General features: G+C 44.5%; 1 long non-coding RNA gene across 1 annotated transcript in view; it reads right to left on the minus strand.

Moving 5' to 3' along the window:
• The window catches only part of LOC135042776 (uncharacterized), a 254,693-nt gene that overhangs the window by 232,947 nt on the left and 1,461 nt on the right, over window positions 1-20,285 (minus strand). The gene's annotated exons all lie outside the window — the stretch shown is intronic.

A 20,285-nucleotide genomic window follows, 5' to 3' on the forward strand; every position in this document is an offset into this window, starting at 1 on the left:
GCTCTAGAAGAGTGGAGGTATCTGTTGGAGGGAGCTTCTCATTCAATCACCATACTTACAGACCACAAGAACCTTTTATACCTGAAGGGCGCACAATGTCTCAACCCTCGTCAGGCCAGATGGGCTCTTTTCTTTTCCAGGTTCGACTTTAAACTCCAGTTCTGTCCGGGCTCTCAGAATCGCAAGGCCGATGCCCTTTCCCGCTCATGGGAGCAAGAAAATGAGTCAGAGTCTTCAGACAAGCATCCTATTATAAATCCGTTGGCATTCTCCACGGTAGGGATGGACTCTACGCCCCCATCAGGGAAAAGTTTTGTGAAGCCGATGCTAAGGAAGAAGCTCATGCATTGGGCCCATGCTTCCCGTTTTGCCGGACATACAGGTATCCAAAAAACCCTGGAGTTTATCTCTAGGTCCTATTGGTGGCCAACTCTGAAAAAGGACGTCTTGGAGTTTATTGCATCTTGCCCAAAGTGTGCCCAACATAAAGTATCCCGCCAGTCGCCTGCGGGGCAACTGGTTCCACTATCCGTTCCCCGTCGACCATGGACCCACTTGTCGATGGATTTCATTACAGACTTACCCATGTGCAACAAGTTCAATACCATCTGGGTGGTAGTTGACCGGTTCACCAAGATGGCACACTTCATTCCTCTCACCGGTCTTCCGTCAGCTTCCAAGTTGGCTCAAGTATTCATACAAGAGATCTTCCGACTCCACGGTCTTCCTGAAGAAATTATCTCAGATCGAGGAGTTCAATTCACAGCCAAATTCTGGCGAAGTTTATGTCAAGTCCTCCAAGTCAAGCTAAAGTTTTCCACGGCTTACCATCCTCAGACCAATGGTCAAACCGAGAGGGTGAATCAGGACTTGGAGGCCTTCCTCCGCATCTATGTGTCCTCCTCTCAAGATGACTGGGTTCAATTACTTCCCTGGGCCGAGTTCTGTCATAACAACCAGTATCATTCTTCATCTGCTTCAACACCATTCTTCACTAACTTTGGATTCCACCCTAAAGTCCCTGAGTTCCAACCGCTTCCAGCAACTTCTGTTCCCGCAGTGGATATCACCTTGCATCAGTTTGCCAATATCTGGAAGAGCGTACGATCAGCTCTGCTCAAGGCATCGTTCAGGTACAAGAAGTTTGCGGATAAGAAGCGTCGAGCAGTTCCTGCTCTCAAGGTGGGTGATCGGGTATGGTTATCCACGAAGAATTTGAGGTTAAGAGTTCCCAGTATGAAGTTTGCACCTCGCTATATCGGTCCTTTCAAGATTGAACAAGTCATCAATCCTGTTGCTTACAGACTCCAGTTGCCTCCCTTCTTAAAAATACCCAGGACATTCCATGTTTCCCTGTTGAAACCGCTGATCTTGAATCGGTTTCATTCCTCACTTCCTCCAACTCCGAAAGTCCAAACTCAACGAGGCGTTGAGTATGAAGTGGCCAAGATCCTGGACTCACGTCACCGTTACGGTCAACTACAATATCTTATTGACTGGAAAGGTTATGGTCCTGAGGAACGTTCATGGACCAATGCTTCTGATGTCCATGCTCCTGCCTTGGTCCGGAGATTCCATTCCAAGTTTCCTCAAAAGCCAAAGAAGTGTCCTGGGGCCACTCCTAAAGGGGGGGGGGGTGCTGTCACGATCCGGGTATCTGGACGCCATTTCTTACCCATCAGATGCCTCCTAAGGCTGGCTCAGCGCTCCAGGACCGGATTCCATCTGTTATCCTGATGTGTACATTCCTGTATCCTCTCCTGTCACTCTGGGACGCTGTCACAGTAAACGCCATATTACACCTGGCATGGCGTCTCCCGCGGCCTCCGCCGCCGTTCCTGAACTTCTGCATGCAGAGTGTCTGAGTGGCGATTACGTCAGCCGCGGCCTCCGCTGTGTCCGCGTGGTTGGATGTGCATCTGTCAGCCTGGCGCCTCCTGTCTCCGGTGGCCGGCGCCGCCATTACTGTTTTCATTACCACATGGATTACAAACCAAACTTCCCTCCAAGTGTCTGCATGGGCGCAGCCATCTTGGATTCTGTCAGCTGATCATTTCCACCAATCTGTTCTCAGTATTGATAATCTGCATAATTGCCTAGCCAATCCCTTCCTTGCTGCAGGTATAAATACACTGTGCCTGAGCAAGGAAGGCGTCAGTGCTTTGGTGTGTCAAACCTAGTTCCTGTTTGTCTCTCTCCTGTGATTGTCTTCCAGGTTCCAGCTCCTGTCTCAAGACTTCCACCATAGAGACCCGCACCAGCATTCCACCTGCGGTGTAGCCTGACTCTCCAATCCATTGTGGATTCATCTGTTTCCAGCTACAACATTACCTGCTTCCAGCTCAGCTTCCAGCAGAGTACAGCTTCCCTTAAAGGGCCGGTGTCCTTTCTACACTTTACCACTCTCCACCGGTATTATTATTTCTCCGCTCTCAAGTTCTACATTTCAGTTCATATTTCATCGCTCCCAAGTTCATTTATTATTTAACTGGTTCCAGCCAGTATCCACTCCGTGCTAACAACAGTCTGGTTCCAGCCAGTATCCACAGCAGCTGTTTTATCTTCAGCAACCCAGCTTTTCCTGGAACACCAGCTGGCACAATCCTGGGTTATCTCCATTGCTACAGTCGGGCCTGGTAAGGACTTTCCATCTAGAAGATCATAAGAACTATCTCACACTACCAGTGCCCTGTGGCTCCTGCCATCCTGTAGTACCCAGGAACTGTAATTATTCTTTGCTGACTTTTACGTTTTCTTTTACTGCTGCTGTGTTGCGGAGTTGTCATAATAAACATCATTGACTTTTATCCAAGTTGTCGTGGTCACGCCTTCGGGCAGTTATTATTCATGTTACTTACATGTCCAGGGGTCTGATACAACCTCCCAGGTTCCGGTACATCTCAGCCCCTACAACTGAGGCTGCCTCCCGTCAGCTCAGGCCCTCAGTTGTGACAATATGTCCACCAGAATTACAAACTCGGTATGCCGCCCCCTCCCCCTCCCCCACCCTATCCCCAATCCTTCCTGTCTTTTATATATATTGGCATCACTATTGCTCTGTTTAAGACTTCCTGAGTGCTGCACCTCTAATATATATATATATATATATATATATACACAGAGTGTCCTTCCCCACCTGTGGCTCAGGTGTTTTGCGGCGAAGGAACAGGCGGCACTCCAAGGGCTTGTGTAAAAGCTGGTTTAGTATTCAAAACATGGTGACAAAAAACAAAATGCAGGTATCTTACAACGTTTCACGGCATGGCAGCCTTTTCATCAGGTAAGTAAACCCTGGTGCTGTGAAGAAAAACACAAAAACGAACCAAACGAGACCCAGAAACACTCACCTGTTAAATAGCGTGCAGAGAGGAGGCGAGGTGTTCCCGGCGTCTGTGACCAGCACTTCCAGGTGGGTCACGTGAGCGGCTCACCGATGACGCGTACGTTGCTAAGAAACGCGTCCGTGATTATGCAGGCGCCGGGAAAGCCTGTCAGTGGAACGCAAACATAGTGAAAAGGCATGTGAAATACATGCAAGCTACTCAGACTCAAGTTAGTGAACGTGAAGTGAATATACAGTATTATAAAAATAGATAAAAAGGGTGATTAAAAGTCACTGTTCAAAAAGCTGTCAGGCAAAGAAAAGTGCACATATGCAGATACAAATAGGTAGACAAATGTAGAAAAATAAAAAACTCATAATGTACAGACATATAAGCACATTATAACAAGATGTCTCATATATGTGAGGACTATTCTTAATGTATAATTTAAGTAATTTGAGCACTGTGCCCTGGCTGTCGTCTATCTCTAGACAGCATGGGGGAAACCAATGGGAAAGGAAGCAACAGAGGTGAAAAAAAAGGGGGGGGGGTGGGGGTTGTGGAGGGGGAGGGGGAGGGATAGAAGGAAAAGGGAGAGGAGGGGAAAAAAAACACACACACTGGGGAGGAAATATGGCTGTTGTTGAAATTCTTGGGGTAACATAATGGAATGTCCCTCATGATAAAAATATGTTCCAAGTAAATTTTTCATTAAGGCCCTTAGGGGATAGTGCATCCAGAAGAAAGATCCATTTGGATTCACATTTGGATAGTGCCCGCTGTCTATCACCTCCTCTTGATGGTACCGGGATGTGGTCAATAATTTTATATCGAAGGCTGGACAAAGGATGGCCACATGATTTGAAATGGCGTGCTACTGGTTGGTCGATCTGTTTGCCGTCTAGGGATGCTTTTATGGCCGATCGATGAAGCGCCATTCTGTCACGCAGATTTCTGATGGTTTGTCCTACGTACAACATGCCACATGGACAAATGATGATATATACAATAAAAGGAGTAGTGCATGTGAGCACATGACGTATTTTGTAATTTTGACCTGTATGTGGATTGGAAAATTCATGGCCTGTTTCCAAATATTTACATGTGGTACAGGATGCACATTTGTAGCACCCTGGTTTTTTCATCTGGATAGTCGAGGTTTTAGAGTGATCTTTGGGGGCAATGTTGGTTTTTACTAAAATGTCCCTAATGTTTGGTCCCCTTTTGTAGCTCGGCATCAGTGTGGTGTTTTTGAAGCAAGGGAGTTCTTTGTCACCTGAAACAATAGGCCACAGGCCTTTTGTGGCTCGTGGTATGACTTTACTGGCAGTAGTAAATTGAGTCACAAAGGGGATGCGTGATCCAAGTTGTTTTTTTTCGACATGCTGTATAACAGCTGGTCTCTCGGAATTTGTAACACCTCATTTTTTGTCTTGGTTAATTCTCTAAGTTTGTACCCCCTATCAGCAAATTTGTGAATCATTTGTTCCAGCGTCTTGGCCAAGGTAAGCTTATCACTAGATATGCTTGCTGCCCTGAGCATCTGAGATCTTGGGAGCCCCCGGATCAATGCCGGCGGGTGGCAACTGCTGTGATGAAGCAGCGTGTTGCGATCTGTGGGTTTCGAGAACAAGTTGGTTTGAAGCTGGTTATGTACAATCTCAATAGTTACATCTAAATAGTTGATACTGGTGGAGCTGATCTGGTAAGTAAATTTAATGGGGGAATCTTCAGTGTTGATCTGATTAATCAATTTAATGAGTTCTTCTTCTGTTCCTGACCAGATGATGAGCAAATCATCAATGTAGCGTGTGTAAAGTAGCATTTTGCCTACTATGTCCGGTGATGAGAAGAAAAAAAGGTCTTCCTGTTGGAACATGAAAACATTAGCGAATGATGGGGCCACTGAGGACCCCATCGCACACCCAGTTGTTTGTATATAATATTGACCATGGTGAATAAAGTAATTCTGTGTTAAGGTTTTAGACAATAGATGTAGAAACAGTGAGATGGGTATAGCGTCAAAGTGGTGTTTAAAAAGAAACAATTCCATCGCAGCTAGGCCACTGGTGTGGGGGATGACCGTGTATAAATTTTTGACATCTAAAGTGCATAGCAGGGTGTTGGTAGGTACGGTTCCGAGGTGCTTCAATTTAATTAATAGTTGAGTAGTGTCCTTAAGAAACGTGGGTTGTTGCATAATGTACGGCTGTATGAGATGATCCAGAAACTGTGAAATAGGTTGTAACAGTGATCCTCGTGCTGAAATAATGGGTCTCGTGGTGGGTCTATCGGATCCTTATGAAGCTTAGGGATTGTGTATAGTACTGGTGTGATGGGGTGATGAGTAATCAATTAATTATAAGTTCTTTTGTCCAAATGTCCCAAATTGTAAGCTTCTGCTAGAATTAGGTCCAATTCCCGTTTGAATGAATCCGTAGGATTAACCGGTAAGTGGCGATACGTGGATTGATCTTGAAGTAACAAGTCGATGTTGTTAATGTATTTATTGATGTCCTGGATTACAATGCCACCTCCCTTATCCGCTGGACGGAAAATTATGTCTGTATAATGAGACAGATCACGTAAAGCCTTTTGTTCTGTTCTAGTAAGGTTTGGAACAACATTGGGCTGTGCTGCATGATATTTGGTAACTGCCATGTCCATTAACCGGTTAAATGATTTCAGTGAGGCATTCGTTGACGTAGGATCAAATGTAGTTTTTTTGAAAGTTGTCCTGCCTATATTGGAATCACTGAGGGAATCATGTTGGTGTTGAAAAAATTATTTCGTTTTTAAAGTCCTGTGGAGACCATACAGGTCCACCTTCCAATCTAAATCACGATGATTATGTGTGGGCACAAAAGACAACCCTTTGTTCAGAACCTTTAGTTAGGTGTCGGTAAATTCACGAGATGATAAATTAAATACTATTTCTTCCCTTTGTTGGTGGGTGGTTTGGAAGATCCTTTCATTTTGGCCCCCACGTCGCGTTCTTCCTTGTTGAGATTTTCTACTTTTGAACGTGTGGCCCTGGCTAAAGGGGTAGTGCGGGATGTCTGGGGATCTTCAGAGTCGGTGACTAGAAAGTCACTATCACTATTCGATTGAGATCTATTTCTTCTTTGTGGTGTCTTTCTATCCCTCCAAGAGATCCGAGATCTGGAACGAGTGAGTGTATCGGATCCCTGCAGCCACCGGTATACCCTTTGGTCTTCATAATCGGATGTTACTACAGTAAGTTTCTTCTGTTTAAATTTGATTAAATCTTGACGATATGCGTTGCATTGTTGTTCCAATTTTTCCCATTGGGGCTGATGTTTCTTATCCTCTAATTGTAATTTGTATTTGGTGGCCGCTGCTGATAATTTCGACCTGGTATCCACTAATGTAGATCTTGCTTCGTCAATGACTAGTAACATAAAGTCGAAGCTGCATTTATTAAGTATGGATACCCATTTACGACAAAATTCTGCGCTATTGCGGCCTATAGTGGGCGTATTCCTTATTCTGAACCCACGTGGTATCATCTTTGAACGGAAATAATCCGACAGGGATGTTCCATGTAGGAGGTAATCTGTTTCCTTATTGCGCAATTTGAGGAATATTTGGAAAATTTCATCTGTAGTAGATGGTTCCGGTTTAATGCTGAGATCTTCGCCAAAGAGGATCTGGTGAGCTTGTTCTTCATTGTAACTCAAAGTTTCATCCAAATGCTGTTTGAGATCGATAAACGACAGAGGTCCCGATGTGGGAGGAGTTGTCATACTGCCTCTTGAAGGCGACAGCCACCACGGTGCTGATTGCTGTGCAGCAGTTGTAGTGACGGTGAAATACACTGGTAGTGCGGTTCGTGGATAATGAAAGTCCAAAAAATGTTTTTTTTTTAAAAGATGAAATACGCTGTTTACTGTGGGAGTCCAGCACAGACACAACAGCTTGGTAAAATTAGTACAGGTGCCTTGATACATAGGGATGGTTGCCACATCCCAATAGCATACAAGAAAAAAGCATCCGGCACTCTGACTAAAGGGACAAATTGCCTGGGTGCCCTCCAAGTAATCATATACACAGAGTGTCCTTCCCCACCTGTGGCTCAGGTGTTTTGCGGCGAAGGAACAGGCGGCACTCCAAGGGCTTGTGTAAAAGCTGGTTTAGTATTCAAAACATGGTGACAAAAAGCAAAAACAAAATGCAGGTATCTTACAAAGTTTCAAGGCATGGCAGCCTTTTCATCAGGTAAGTAAACCCTCGTGCTGTGAAGAAAAACACAAAAACGAACCAAACTAGACCCAGAAACACTCACCTGTTAAATAGCGTGCAGAGAGGAGGCGAGAACACCTCGCCTCCTCTCTGCGCGCTATTTAACAGGTGAGTGTTTCTGGGTCTAGTTTGGTTCGTTTTTGTGTTTTTCTTCACAGCACGAGGGTTTACTTACCTGATGAAAAGGCTGCCATGCCTTGAAACGTTGTAAGATACCTGCATTTTGTTTTTGCTTTTTGTCACCATGTTTTGAATACTAAACCAGCTTTTACACAAGCCCTTGGAGTGCCGCCTGTTCCTTCGCCGCAAAACACCTGAGGGTGGGGAAGGACACTCTGTGTATATGATTACTGTCGCCTTCAAGAGGCAGTATGAAAACTCCTCCCACATCGGGACCTCTGTCGTTTATCGATCTCAAACAGCATTTGGATGAAACTTTGAGTTACAATGAAGAACAAGCTCACCAGACCCTCTTTGGCGAAGATCTCAGCATTAAACCGGAACCATCTACTACAGATGAAATTTTCCAAATATTCCTCAAATTGCGCAATAAGGAAACAGATTACCTCCTACATGGAACATCCCTGTCGGATTATTTCCGTTCAAAGATGATACCACGTGGGTTCAGAATAAGGAATACGCCTACTATAGGCCGCAATAGCGCAGAATTTTGTCGTAAATGGGTATCCATACTTAATAAATGCAGCTTCGACCTTATGTTACTTGTCATTGACGAAGCAAGATCTACAATTAGTGGATACCAGGTCGAAATTATCAGCAGCGGCCACCAAATACAAATTACAATTAGAGGATAAGAAACATCAGCCCCAATGGGAAAAATTGGAACAATGCAATGCATATCGTCAAGATTTAATCAAATTTAAACAGAAGAAACTTACTGTAGTAACATCCGATTATGAAGACCAAAGGGTATACCGGTGGCTGCAGGGATCCGATACACTCACTCGTTCCAGATCTCGGATCTCTTGGAGGGATAGAAAGACACCACGAAGAAGAAATAGATCTCAATCGAATAGTGATAGTGACTTTCTAGTCACCGACTCTGAAGATCCCCAGACATCCCGCACTACCCCTTTAGCCAGGGCCACACGTTCAAAAGTAGAAAATCTCAACAAGGAAGAACGCGACGTGGGGGCCAAAATGAAAGGATCTTCCAAACCACCCACCAACAAAGGGAAGAAATAGTATTTAATTTATAATCTCGTGAATTTACCGACACCGAACTAAAGGTTCTGAACAAAGGGTTGTCTTTTGTGCCCACACATAATCATCGTGATTTAGATTGGAAGGTGGACCTGTATGGTCTCCACAGGACTTTAAAAACGAAAGAATTTTTTCAACACCAACATGATTCCCTCAGTGATTCCAATATAGGCAGGACAACTTTCAAAAAAACTACATTTGATCCTACGTCAACGAATGCCTCACTGAAATCATTTAACCGGTTAATGGACATGGCAGTTACCAAATATCATGCAGCACAGCCCAATGTTGTTCCAAACCTTACTAGAACAGAACAAAAGGCTTTACGTGATCTGTCTCATTATACAGACATAATTTTCCATCCAGCGGATAAGGGAGGTGGCATTGTAATCCAGGACATCAATAAATACATTAACAACATCAACTTGTTACTTCAAGATCAATCCACGTATCGCCACTTACCGGTTAATCCTACGGATTCATTCAAACGGGAATTGGACCTAATTCTAGCAGAAGCTTACAATTTGGGACATTTGGACAAAAGAACTTATAATTCATTGATTACTCATCACCCCATCACACCAGTATTATACACAATCCCTAAGCTTCATAAGGATCCGATAGACCCACCACCGAGACCCATTATTTCAGCACGAGGATCACTGTTACAACCTATTTCACAGTTTCTGGATCATCTCATACAGCCGTACATTATGCAACAACCCACGTTTCTTAAGGACACTACTCAACTATTAATTAAATTGAAGCACCTCGGAACCGTGCCTACCAACACCCTGCTATGCACTTTAGATGTCAAAAATGTATACACGGTCATCCCCCACACCAGTGGCCTAGCTGCGATGGAATTGTTTCTTTTTAAACACCACTTTGACGCTATACCCATCTCACTGTTTCTACATCTATTGTGTAAAACCTTAACACAGAATTACTTTATTCACCATGGTCAATATTATATACAAACAACTGGGTGTGCGATGGGGTCCTCAGTGGCCCCATCATTCGCTAATGTTTTCATGTTCCAACAGGAAGACCTTTTTTTCTTCTCATCACCGGACATAGTAGGCAAAATGCTACTTTACACACGCTACATTGATGATTTGCTCATCATCTGGTCAGGAACAGAAGAAGAACTCATTAAATTGATTAATCAGATCAACACTGAAGATTCCCCCATTAAATTTACTTACCAGATCAGCTCCACCAGTATCAACTATTTAGATGTAACTATTGAGATTGTACATAACCAGCTTCAAACCAACTTGTTCTCGAAACCCACAGATCGCAACACGCTGCTTCATCACAGCAGTTGCCACCCGCCGGCATTGATCCGGGGGCTCCCAAGATCTCAGATGCTCAGGGCAGCAAGCATATCTAGTGATAAGCTTACCTTGGCCAAGACGCTGGAACAAATGATTCACAAATTTGCTGATAGGGGGTACAAACTTAGAGAATTAACCAAGACAAAAAATGAGGTGTTACAAATTCCGAGAGACCAGCTGTTATACAGCATGTCGAAAAAAACAACTTGGATCACGCATCCCCTTTGTGACTCAATTTACTACTGCCAGTAAAGTCATACCACGAGCCACAAAAGGCCTGTGGCCTATTGTTTCAGGTGACAAAGAACTCCCTTGCTTCAAAAACACCACACTGATGCCGAGCTACAAAAGGGGACCAAACATTAGGGACATTTTAGTAAAAACCAACATTGCCCCCAAAGATCACTCTAAAACCTCGACTATCCAGATGAAAAAACCAGGGTGCTACAGATGTGCATCCTGTACCACATGTAAATATTTGGAAACAGGCCATGAATTTTCCAATCCACATACAGGTCAAAATTACAAAATACGTCATGTGCTCACATGCACTACTCCTTTTATTGTATATATCATCATTTGTCCATGTGGCATGTTGTACGTAGGACAAACCATCAGAAATCTGCGTGACAGAATGGCGCTTCATCGATCGGCCATAAAAGCATCCCTAGACGGCAAACAGATCGACCAACCAGTAGCACGCCATTTCAAATCATGTGGCCATCCTTTGTCCAGCCTTCGATATAAAATTATTGACCACATCCCGGTACCATCAAGAGGAGGTGATAGACAGCGGGCACTATCCAAATGTGAATCCAAATGGATCTTTCTTCTGGATGCACTATCCCCTAAGGGCCTTAATGAAAAATTTACTTGGAACATATTTTTATCATAAGGGACATTCCATTATGTTACCCCAAGAATTTCAACAACAGCCATATTTCCTCCCCAGTGTGTGTGTTTTTCCCCCCTCCTCTCCCTTTTCCTTCTTTCCCTCCCCCTCCTCAACCCCCCCCCCCCCCCTTTTTTTTTCACCTCTGTTGCTTCCTTTCCCATCGGTTTCCCCCATGCTGTCTAGAGATAGACGACAGCCAGGGCACAGTGCTCAAATTTATTAAATTATACATTAAGAATAGTCCTCACATATATGAGACATCTTGTTATAATGTGCTTATATGTCTGTACATTATGAGTTTTTTATTTTTCTACATTTGTCTACCTATTTGTATCTGCATATGTGCACTTTTCTTTGCCTGACAGCTTTTTGAACAGTGACTTTTAATCACCCTTTTTATCTATTTTTATCATACTGTATATTCACTTCACGTTCACTAACTTGAGTCTGAGTAGCTTGCATGTATTTCACATGCCTTTTCACTATGTTTGCGTTCCACTGACAGGCTTTCCCGGCGCCTGCATAATCACGGACGCGTTTCTTAGCAACGTATGCGTCATCGGTGAGCCGCTCACGTGACCCACTTGGAAGTGCTGGTTACAGACGCCGGGAACACCTCGCCTCCTCTCTGCACGCTATTTAACAGGTGAGTGTTTCTGGGTCTCGTTTGGTTCGTTTTTGTGTTTTTCTTCACAGCACCAGGGTTTACTTACCTGATGAAAAGGCTACCATGCCTTGAAACGTTGTAAGATACCTGCATTTTGTTTTTTGTCACCATGTTTTGAATACTAAACCAGCTTTTACACAAGCCCTTGGAGTGCCGCCTGTTCCTTCGCCGCAAAACACCTGAGCCACAGGTGGGGAAGGACACTCTGTGTATATGATTACTTGGAGGGCACCCAGGCAATTTGTCCCTTTAATCAGAGTGCCGGATGCTTTTTTCTTATATATATATATATATATATACACATAAATGTAAACATATATATATATATATATATATATAGAGATACATTATATATATATATTTATATATATATATATATATATATATATACACACACACACACACACACTCATTCAGAACCCATGCTTGATTGCAGCAATTCAGATTACACTAGATTTTGATTGTTAAAGCACTCCTCCAGAATCCCCGATACCCCATTACATATCGATAATCGGATATACACTACCCAACAGGTGTTGAAGGTGTGAATCTGGTTACCAAGAAAAGGCCATAAACTGCATCTAATGAAATCATTTTCAAACAAAAGCTCATAGAGACCAAGTGTGGGACATAATGGATATTCCTGCTGAATGACAATATAGAGATTATCCGCTGAGGAAGTCTCTGAGGAGATGAAACGCATATGGTAACTGTGTTCAAAATCTACCTGGTGATACCATCATTATGAATTCTGCATATCCATAAATGGTGAACTATCCACACCCAGGAGTAAAATTTTGTGAAATGATTTAACTATACAGAATTGTACCAGCACTGGGTCAATCAAGTTTATTGTAATAAATTGTACCGTGTTATTATAAGAGTGTCAACAGATCTTTTATGTATTTTAATTGAAAGATGGCTTGAACCACATTCCTTTCTGAGTTAGCTGGCGGTGCTGTGTATTGATGGAGAGGGTTATACTATAAGCCATAATCATATGTGCAGACAAGTTTATCTTGATGTGAGTTTATAAACACAAGTGTTGTTTTTACGACTTTCACCATTGTGCGCCTCTTATGTTTATATATATGCTCCAATGTGTTATTCCTTTGATGTGCTCTTCGCTTTAGAACCTTTATTTTAATGTGTTTTTTTGCAGCTCACGTGGCGTGCGTTAAACTTTCAATCAGAGGCGTCACCGGGTGTGGGCACTGAAAGGGCATGGCCTAATTAAAAGGGTTGTGGTCTAACAGTGTAATCCCCCAGTCCGCGGGTATGCTAAAGGTCTTGAACTCCAGCTGATGGTGCTCCGATACCTTGCTGCTACCAGCACCCCGTGACAGAGAGGCAAGCGTTAAAGTTCCCTTTGCGAAGCAGACACAGACTGGCACGTAATGTATACAACACAATTTTATTTCTCTGTCAACATTAACAGGACTCCCAAAATCAATGCAAACGTTACTGAAGTAGCTTAATAAATTATCCCCCCTAGGCCAAAGAACTGTTTCGTACAACCAGCGTGAACACTACAGCAGGTATGATGAAGGGACAGGTGAGCAGCTGGTTATTAAATAAAGCACAGTCTCGTACAACCAGTGTGAACACTTCAGCAGATATGATGCAGGGACAGGTGAGCAGGCTGGTTATTAAATAAAGCACAGTCTCGTACAACCAGCGTGAACACTTCAGCAGATATGATGCAAGGACAGGTGAGCAGGCTGGTTATTAAATAAAGCACAGTCTCGTACAACCAGCGTGGACACTTCAGCAGATATGATGCAGGGACAGGTGAGCAGGCTGGTTATTAAATAAAGCACAGTCTCGTACAACCAGCGTGAACACTTCAGCAGATATGATGCAGGGACAGGTGAGCAGGCTGGTTATTAAATAAAGCACAGTCTCGTACAACCAGCGTGAACACTTCAGCAGGTATGATGCAGGGACAGGTGAGCAGGCTGGTTATTAAATAAAGCACAGTCTCGTACAACCAGCGTGAACACTTCAGCAGGTATGATGCAGGGACAGGTGATCAGTCTGGTTATTAAATAAAGCACAGTCACGTACAACCAGCGTGAACACTTCAGCAGATTGATGTAGGGACAGGTGAGCAATCTGGTTATTAAATAAAGCACAGTCTCGTACAACCAGCGTGAACACTTCAGCAGGTATGATGCAGGGACAGGTGAGCAGGCTGGTTATGAAATAAAGCACAGTCTCGTACAACCAGTGTGAACACTTCAGTAGGTATGATGCAGGGACAGGTGATCAGTCTGGTTATGAAATAAAGCACAGTCTCGTACAACCAGTGTGAACACTTCAGCAGGTATGATGCAGGGACAGGTAAGCAAGCTGGATATTAAATAAAGCACAGTCTCGTACAACCAGCGTGGACGCTTCAGCAGGTATGATGCAGGGACAGGTGAGCAAGCTGGTTATTAAATAAAGCACAGTCTCGTACAACCAGCGTGAACACTTCAGCAGATATGATGTAGGGACAGATGAGCAGTCTGGTTATGAAATAAAGCACAGTCTCGTACAACCAGTGTGAAAACTTCAGCAGATATGATGTAGGGACAGGTGAGCAAGCTGGATATTAAATAAAGCACAGTCTCGTACAACCAGCGTGGACGCTTCAGCAGATATGATGCAGGGACAGGTGAGCAGGCTGGTTATTAAATAAAGCACAGTCTCGTACAACCAGCGTGAACACTTCAGCAGATATGATGCAGGGACAGGTGAGCAGCTGGTTATTAAATAAAGCACAGTCTCGTACAACCAGCGTGAACACTTCAGCAGGTATGATGCAGGGACAGGTGATCAGTCTGGTTATTAAATAAAGCACAGTCTCGTACAACAAGCCTGAACACTTCAGCAGGTATGATGCAGGGACAGGTGATCCGTCTGGTTATTAAATAAAGCACAGTCACGTACAACCAGCGTGAACACTTCAGCAGATTGATGTAGGGACAGGTGAGCAATCTGGGTATTAAATAAAGCACAGTCTCATACAACCAGCGTGAACACTTCAGCAGGTATGATGCAGGGACAGGTGATCAGTCTGGTTATGAAATAAAGCACAGTCTCGTACAACCAGCGTGAACACTTCAGCAGGTATGATGCAGGGACAGGTGAGCAGTCTGGTTATTAAATAAAGCACAGTCTCATACAACCAGTGTGGACACTTCAGCAGGTATGATGCAGGGACAGGTGATCAGTCTGGTTATTAAATAAAGCACAGTCACGTACAACCAGCGTGAACACTTCAGCAGATTGATGTAGGGACAGGTGAGCAATCTGGTTATTAAATAAAGCACAGTCTCGTACAACCAGCGTGAACACTTCAGCAGGTATGATGCAGGGACAGGTGAGCAGGCTGGTTAGTAAATAAAGCACAGTCTCGTACAACCAGCGTGAACACTTCAGCAGGTATGATGCAGGGACAGGTGAGCAGGCTGGTTATGAAATAAAGCACAGTCTCGTACAACCAGTGTGAACACTTCAGTAGGTATGATGCAGGGACAGGTGATCAGTCTGGTTATGAAATAAAGCACAGTCTCGTACAACCAGTGTGAACACTTCAGCAGGTATGATGCAGGGACAGGTAAGCAAGCTGGATATTAAATAAAGCACAGTCTCGTACAACCAGCGTGGACGCTTCAGCAGGTATGATGCAGGGACAGGTGAGCAAGCTGGTTATTAAATAAAGCACAGTCTCGTACAACCAGCGTGAACACTTCAGCAGATATGATGTAGGGACAGATGAGCAGTCTGGTTATGAAATAAAGCACAGTCTCGTACAACCAGTGTGAAAACTTCAGCAGATATGATGTAGGGACAGGTGAGCAAGCTGGATATTAAATAAAGCACAGTCTCGTACAACCAGCGTGGACGCTTCAGCAGATATGATGCAGGGACAGGTGAGCAGGCTGGTAATTAAATAAAGCACAGTCTCGTACAACCAGCGTGAACACTTCAGCAGATATGATGCAGGGACAGGTGAGCAGCTGGTTATTAAATAAAGCACAGTCTCGTACAACCAGCGTGAACACTTCAGCAGGTATGATGCAGGGACAGGTGATCAGTCTGGTTATTAAATAAAGCACAGTCTCGTACAACAAGCGTGAACACTTCAGCAGGTATGATGCAGGGACAGGTGATCAGTCTGGTTATTAAATAAAGCACAGTCACGTACAACCAGCGTGAACACTTCAGCAGATTGATGTAGGGACAGGTGAGCAATCTGGTTATTAAATAAAGCACAGTCTCGTACAACCAGCGTGAACACTTCAGCAGGTATGATGCAGGGACAGGTGAGCAGTCTGGTTATTAAATAAAGCACAGTCTCATACAACCAGTGTGGACACTTCAGCAGGTATGATGCAGGGACAGGTGATCAGTCTGGTTATTAAATAAAGCACAGTCACGTACAATCAGCGTGAACACTTCAGCAGATTGATGTAGGGACAGGTGAGCAATCTGGTTATTAAATAAAGCACAGTCTCGTACAACCAGCGTGAACACTTCAGCAGGTATGATGCAGGGACAGGTGAGCAGGCTGGTTAGTAAATAAAGCACAGTCTCGTACAACCAGCGTGAACACTTCAGCAGGTATGATGCAGGGACAGGTGAGCAGGCTGGTTATGAAATAAAGCACAGTCTCGTACAACCAGTGTGAACACTTCAGTAGGTATGATGCAGGGACAGGTGATCAGTCTGGTTATGAAATAAAGCACAGTCTCGTACAACCAGTGTGAACACTTCAGCAGGTATGATGCAGGGACAGGTAAGCAAGCTGGATATTAAATAAAGCACAGTCTCGTACAACCAGCGTGGACGCTTCAGCAGGTATGATGCAGGGACAGGTGAGCAAGCTGGTTATTAAATAAAGCACAGTCTCGTACAACCAGCGTGAACACTTCAGCAGATATGATGTAGGGACAGATGAGCAGTCTGGTTATGAAATAAAGCACAGTCTCGTACAACCAGTGTGAAAACTTCAGCAGATATGATGTAGGGACAGGTGAGCAAGCTGGATATTAAATAAAGCACAGTCTCGTACAACCAGCGTGAACACTTCAGCAGATATGATGCAGGGACAGGTGAGCAGGCTGGTTATTAAATAAAGCACAGTCTCGTACAACCAGCGTGAACACTTCAGCAGATATGATGCAGGGACAGGTGAGCAGCTGGTTATTAAATAAAGCACAGTCTCGTACAACCAGCGTGAACACTTCAGCAGGTATGATGCAGGGACAGATGATCAGTCTGGTTATTAAATAAAGCACAGTCTCGTACAACAAGCGTGAACACTTCAGCAGGTATGATGCAAGGACAGGTGATCAGCTGGTTATTAAATAAAGCACAGTCACGTACAACCAGCGTGAACACTTCAGCAGATTGATGTAGGGACAGGTGAGCAATCTGGTTATTAAATAAAGCACAGTCTCATACAACCAGCGTGAACACTTCAGCAGGTATGATGCAGGGACAGGTGATCAGTCTGGTTATGAAATAAAGCACAGTCTCGTACAACCAGCGTGAACACTTCAGCAGGTATGATGCAGGGACAGGTGAGCAGTCTGGTTATTAAATAAAGCACAGTCTCATACAACCAGTGTGGACACTTCAGCAGGTATGATGCAGGGACAGGTGATCAGTCTGGTTATTAAATAAAGCACAGTCACGTACAACCAGCGTGAACACTTCAGCAGATTGATGTAGGGACAGGTGAGCAATCTGGTTATTAAATAAAGCACAGTCTCGTACAACCAGCGTGAACACTTCAGCAGGTATGATGCAGGGACAGGTGAGCAGGCTGGTTAGTAAATAAAGCACAGTCTCGTACAACCAGCGTGAACACTTCAGCAGATATGATGCAGGGACAGGTGAGCAATCTGGTTATTAAATAAAGCACAGTCTCGTACAACCAGCGTGAACACTTCAGCAGGTATGATGCAGGGACAGGTGAGCAGTCTGGTTATTAAATAAAGCACAGTCTCATACAACCAGTGTGGACACTTCAGCAGGTATGATGCAGACTTGAATATCCCTGCTGGGCGAGGCATGCATGAATGCACTAGCAGAACCAGTATTCAATAATAGTAGCTAAATGCATTAACATCAAATTTTACACTGCTGAGTTTGCATAAACCACCTATAAGTGCTAGCATACCTCAATAGCAGATAAATACATTAACATCAGCTTTGACACTGCTGGGCGGAGTTTGCATAAGAGCACTATAAGTGCTAGCATTCCTCAATAACAGATAAATACATTCACATCAGCTTTGAAACTGCTGGGCGGAGCTTGCATAAGAGAACTATAAGTGCCAGAATTCCTCAATAACAGATAATTATATCAACATCAGCTTTTACAGTGATTGCCCCTATCACAGATTCAAAGGGGAGCCTACCCCTATTCATTAAACAATATGCTGGGACGCTGACCAATCAGGGGAACCTACCCCTCCCCCCTATTTTACACAAATGCAGGGTTCACCCCCTATTTAAACTAGTGCTACAGGCACCATAAAATAGGGGAGCCTACCCCCTACTTTTGTTAAAGTAATAAGTGCCCAAGGCAGAGTTTGGCAGCGGAAGGAATACACAGGGCACTGTGATGAGGGGAGCCTACCCCCTTTAAAATTAACCCCCATGGCAGAGTCTTGCAACGGAAGGACATTGACATGGCACAGTTATGCAGCGGAAGGGTTTAACAGGATTCTCACCCCCTGCTGCGGCGCTTGTGCCACCTCCGACCTGGTCTTCGTCTTCGGCGCCACCCGGGATGCAGAGCACCACACCGGGGATGCACCCTTGTCCTGGGCTCCGCGATCCGGGCACCTCCTTCTGGCAGCTTGTGATATCCTCCGCTCTCCGGTGGGGTCCTCTGGTCTTTTCCACGCAGGCTCCGGTCTTCTCTCCAGGGGTCCTCGCTGGGGTCCTCTCTTTGGAGTCGTCCTGCGCACTCAGGGACGTGCAGTCAGGGGAGGCAGGGGAGGCAGTGCCTCCCCTGTCATAATCATTAAAATAATATAAAGAAAATACTTATGACACATATACTGTGTCATAAGTATATGATTTAGGCTTTATATTATTTTAATGATTCTTTTAGTTTAAAATAATAATTTTAAATCAGTTTAGGAGGCACCGCTGTCGGTGCCTCCCGCTGTCATAGCAACGGCAGGAAGCGGGTAGGCGGTGCTAAGAATTGGGCCGTAAAAGCCCATGAAAAAATACACGTGAAGCGGCACTTTGTGGAAGTGCCGCTTTGACAGAGGAGTGTCAGGGGCGTGCTTTCAACCCATAGCACGCCCCTGTAGCAGTGAGCAGCAGCGGTGGAGCGGGCCGCTGGCCCTGTCAGGCCGGAGTCAGCAGCGCGGGAGGAGATCTGTCCGGGAGCCTAACCCTCTGTACCGCCGGTGGAAGGAGTGTGAGACGCGCCTTCCCCCTTGTCCCGCCACTGCCGTCGTCCCCGAGTCCCGCTGCGCCTACTCAGCGCCTGAGACCATCATAGCGCAGCCAAGGAGAGTGTCCGGACCGTGGCCCCCCAAGGCGAGTAACACACACACACACACAAAAAAAAGCTGCCGTTATGTGTAAAAAAAAGGGGACTGTCTGCCATTATGTGTAAAATAGGGGGACTGTCTGCCGTTATGTGTAACAAAAGGGGACTGTCTGCCGTTATGTGTAAAATAGGGGGACTGTCTGCCGTTATGTGTAAAAAAAGGGGACTGTCTGCCGTTATGTGTAAAAAAAGGGGACTGTCTGCCGTTATGTGTAAAATAGGGGGACTGTCTGCTGTTATGTGTAAAATAGGGGGACTGTGCCGTTATGTGTAAAATAGGGGGACTGTCTGCCGTTATGTGTAAAAAAAGGGTACTGTCTGCCGTTATGTGTAAAAAAAAAGGGGACTGTCTGCCGTTATGTGTAAAAAAAAGGGTACTGTCTGCCGTTATGTGTAAAAAAAGGGGACTGTCTGCCGTTATGTGTAAAAAAAGGATACTGTCTGCCGTTATGTGTAAAAAAAGGGTACTGTCTGCCGTTATGTGTAAAAAAAAAGGGGACTGTCTGCCGTTATGTGTAAAAAAAAAGGGTACTGTCTGCCGTTATGTGTAAAAAAAGGGGACTGTCTGCCGTTATGTGTAAAAAAAGGATACTGTCTGCCGTTATGTGTAAAAAAAGGGGACTGTCTGCCGTTATGTGTAAAAAAAAAAGGGGACTGTCTGCCGTTATGTGTAAAAAAAAAGGGTACTGTCTGCCGTTATGTGTAAAAAAGGGGTACTGTCTGCCGTTATGTGTAAAAAAAGGGTACTGTCTGCCGTTATGTGTAAAAAAAAAGGGGACTGTCTGCCGTTATGTGTAAAAAAAAAGGGTACTGTCTGCCGTTATGTGTAAAAAAGGGGTACTGTCTGCCGTTATGTGTAAAAAAAGGGTACTGTCTGCCGTTATGTGTAAAAAAAAGGGTACTGTCTGCCGTTATGTGTAAAAAAAGGGTACTGTCTGCCGTTATGTGTAAAAAAAGGGGACTGTCTGCCGTTATGTGTAAAAAAAAAGGGGACTGTCTGCCG

This window comes from Pseudophryne corroboree, chromosome 2 (assembly GCF_028390025.1).
Source record: "Pseudophryne corroboree isolate aPseCor3 chromosome 2, aPseCor3.hap2, whole genome shotgun sequence".
Lineage (NCBI taxonomy): Eukaryota > Metazoa > Chordata > Amphibia > Anura > Myobatrachidae > Pseudophryne > Pseudophryne corroboree.